Below are 4,452 nucleotides of genomic sequence, written 5' to 3'. Positions count from 1 at the left end.
TAAGCAGAAAAAGAGAGTCCAGGGAGGAGACCGTAATAGGGCAATTAATGCAGAAGTGGCCAGATTGCCAGAAGTCGGGATAGTGCGGGAGGCAATATTCCCGACATGGATCGCGAACCCAGTTATGGTCCGCAAGCAAGACGGGTCGTGGCGTTTGTGCATAGACTTTTCCGACTTAAATAAGGAATGACCTAAGGATTGTTACCCCCTCCCGAAGATTGATCAGAAAGTGGAATCGTTACAAGGGTTTAAGCTATAGTGTTTTTTGGATGCATACAAAGGGTATCATCAGATTTTGATGAGCAAAGAAGATGAGGAGAAAACAGCCTTATACACGGATCATGGCACTTTTTGCTACACGAAGATGCCTTTCGGCTTAAAGAATGCAGGGGCCACATATTAGCGCCTGGTCGATGTAACAGCTGAAATTTTCAAATAAATTTTTCATTAAAAATTAAAACATCAATAATCGACAAAAGGGTTTATTCCAAGTTTATTTCAAAATATAAATAATAAATCTCCAGGATCTTCAACAGTGGCAGTGTGTACGTGTCACGCCGGCGCCTTTCCACGGTCATCACTAGTACCTGAAAAACATAAACACAACTGGTAAGCAAAAATGCTTAGTGAGTTCCCCAGTATACGACTTACCCACGTACGCCTTCCGGCCCGGACCTTTCGGTCCACATAACATTGCCTTCCGGCCCGGATCTTTCGATCCACATAATATTGCCTTCCGGCCCGGACCTTTCGGTCCACATGACATTGCCTTCCGGCCCGGATCTTTCGATCCACATAATATAATCGCCTTCCGGCCCGGATCTTTCGATCCACATAATATAATCGCCTTCCGGCCCGGATCTTTCGATCCACATAATATAATCGCCTTCCGGCCCAAAACATACATAGCACATACAACATAAAACTCATAACACATAAATCATACATCATACCGTTCTTTCTATCACATAAAGTCTCGCCTTCCGGCCCGTATAAGCATACATCACATATAAGCACACATTCCATATAAAGCATCTATCTCTCTAGACATAGCATGAATATAATACACACGACCTTCCGGTCTAACAGTCAAACCCTTCCGGGTGAGGTATAGTGAGAAGACTCACCTCGTAGTACGCAGGCTATAACCTTCTCGAGCTACTCGCACACAATCCGCTGGTCCGCAGGTTCCCTATAATACCACAGCCCTAGTTAATGATCTTATCAAACAAGACAACTGACCCCTCTAAGATATATACAGGTCAACGGTCAATCTTGACCGGACTCGTCGAGTACAAAGGGTAACTCGACGAGTATAGACATCCTGACACCACTCGCCGAGTCTGAAGAACGACTCGACGAGTTCCAGTAGATCTTCAAGCTACTCGCCGAGTCTGAAGAACAACTCGGCGAGTTCTAGTGAATCTTCAAGCTACTCGCCGAGTCTGATCATTGGACTCGGCGAGTCCTCGCCATGCAGTCAATCAACTGCCTCCTGTGATTCGCATGATTCCGTAATATATAGATATGGGACTTCCTGGACCTTTACACATACTATTACTGGGATTTAAACACTTGTAACAACTCTATAATCTATCAAATCCTTAAATGGGTTTCCTAAACCCTAGATTCGTGTACAACACCAAAACTACAGAAATGATCCGAGGATTACCTGGAAAACGTGATCCCTGCGTCCCCAACCTTCAGAGCTCAACCCCTTGATCCTCCTTTGATCACCACCTTGCCTCTCCTTGCCTAACAACCTCTTTAAGCTTCCACTAGCCTTCACCCTTGCTCCAGATGCCCACAGCTGTTTAGGTTATCTTCAATCGGCCAAAAGACGAGACATGACGGCCCTAAAGACATTATATACGATCCAGAATCGAAACGGCTAGGGTTTCAGCTTGAACAGCGTCGACTCGCCGAGTCCCTAATGGACTCGTCGAGTCCAGTCGCGAATCTGTGATCAAGACCGTGGTCCTACTCGGCGAGTCAGGCATCAACTCGCCGAGTCCCCCCCTAAATATTCCCCAAATTAATTTAAAATAATACCTGAAATTCCGGGCTGTTACAACTCTCCCCCACTAGAACTAGACTTCGCCCTCGAAGTCTCTCATTCCGCGAATAACTCCGGATGTTGCTCCCGCATTTCTCTTTCCGGCTCCCAAGTCATCTCCGATCCCTTCCGATGTTGCCACTGAACCAACACCAGAGGTATTTCCTTGTTCCGTAGAACCTTGATCTTCTGATCCCTAATAGCTACTGGTCTCTCGGCGTAATTCAGACTCGCATCTACCTGGACATCTTCTAGCGGAACCACTGCTGCCTCATCGGCTATACACTTCCTCAGCTGTGATACGTGGAAGGTATTGTGAATCTGATTCAGCTCCGCTGGCAACTCCAACCGATAAGCTACCCGACCTACCCTAGCAATTACCCGAAATGGACCTATGAACCGGGGCCCCAATTTGCCCCTCTTCCTGAACCGAATCACCCCTTTCCAAGGAGAAACCTTTAGGAGAACGAAGTCGCCGACCTGGAATTCGAGCTCGGACCGGCGTCTGTCCGCATAACTCTTCTGTCGGCTCTGGGCAGTCAATAACCTCTGCCTCACCCGTTGGATCTGTTCAGTCGTTTGAAGCACGATCTCTGTACTGCCCATCACTCTCTGCCCCACTTCTCCCCAGCAAATGGGAGTCCGACACCTCCTACCATACAACAACTCAAAAGGTGGCATACCAATGCTCGAATGATGGCTGTTGTTGTAGGAAAACTCAGCCAGCGGCAGATGTGCATCCCAGCTACCCCCGACGTCTAACACACACGCTCTAAGCATATCTTCCAATGTCTGGATCGTCCGCTCGCTTTGACCGTCGGTCTGGGGATGGTATGCAGTACTAAAATGTAGTTTAGTACCCAACTCCTCATGGAATTTCTTCCAGAACCTGGAAGTGAAACGTACATCGCGGTCCGAAACGATCGAGGTCGGCACTCCATGCCGAGATACTATCTCTCTCACGTACAACTCCGCCAACTTCTCTGCTGATGAACTTTCACTAATGGCAAGGAAATGTGCACTCTTTGTTAGTCTATCCACAATCACCCAAATCGCATCGACTCCCCTGGCAGTTTTCGGCAATTTGGTGATGAAATCCATCGTGATCTGATCCCACTTCCACTCAGGGATCTCCAAGGGTTGCAACTTACCGTGCGGTCTCTGGTGCTCGGCCTTAACTTTACGGCAGGTCAAACACCTCTCCACGAACCAAGCCACGTCTCTCTTCATGCAAGGCCACCAGTACTCCTTTTTCAAATCCAGATACATTTTCGTAGCACCGGGATGGATCGAGAATTTCGATCTATGTGCCTCCTCCATCAAAATGACACGCGTACCGCCCACGAATGGCACCCAGATCCGACCCTGAAATGTCAGAAGTCCCCGCCCATCCGTAACGAACTCTGAAATTAACCCGACGACCCGCTCCTGTTTCTGTATCCCAGACTTCACAACCTCGGCCTGTGCCCCACGAATAGTATCTAATACCGGAGTCACCACCGTCAATCTCAAACATACGTCCCGCAATGGAGTACCCTCCGCCCTACGACTCAATGCATCGGCTACCACATTAGCCTTGCCTGGGTGGTATAGGATCTCACAGTCATAATCCTTAACCACGTCTAACCATCTCCTCTGGCGCATGTTTAGGTTGGGTTGATCCATCAGATACTTCAAACTCTTATGGTCCGTGTATATGGTACAACGAACCCCGTACAGGTAGTGACGCCAGATTTTGAGGGCGAACACTACTGCCCCCAACTCTAAGTCGTGTGTGGGATACCTCGCTTCGTGAGGCTTCAGCTGCCTCGATGCATAGGCTATCACATGGCCCCTCCGCATCAACACTGCACCCAGTCCCGAAATCGATGCGTCGCAAAATACGACGAAGTCCTCCATCCCTTCAGGAAGGGCTAATACTGGTGCTTCGCACAGTCTCTGACGAAGTGTCTCGAAGGAGGTCTGCTGCTCGGGTCCCCATGAGAATGTAACACCCTTTCGGGTCAATTTGGTAAGTGGCACTGCGATCTTGGAGAAGTCCTTAATGAACCTTCGATAGTACCCTGCCAACCCAAGGAAACTCCTGATCTCCGAAGGTGACTTTGGTGCCTCCCATCTCATCACCGCCTCCACCTTGGCCGGATCGACCAATATCCCTGCCTGATTTACAACGTGTCCCAGAAATTGAACCTCCCGTAGCCAGAAGTCACATTTGGAGAATTTTGCATATAGCTTCTCCGACCTCAGTACCTCAAGGACCTCCCTCAAATGTCCCTCATGCTGTTCCCTAGACCGCGAATACACCAGAATGTCGTCGATGAATACAATCACAGACCGATCCAGCATCGGCCTGCATACCCTGTTCATGAGATCCATGAACACTGCTGGGGCATTGG

The sequence above is a fragment of the Lactuca sativa genome, chromosome 9, assembly GCF_002870075.4.
Source record: "Lactuca sativa cultivar Salinas chromosome 9, Lsat_Salinas_v11, whole genome shotgun sequence".
Classification (NCBI taxonomy): Eukaryota; Viridiplantae; Streptophyta; class Magnoliopsida; order Asterales; family Asteraceae; genus Lactuca; species Lactuca sativa.
Note: the sequence above shows the minus strand (reverse complement) of the source record.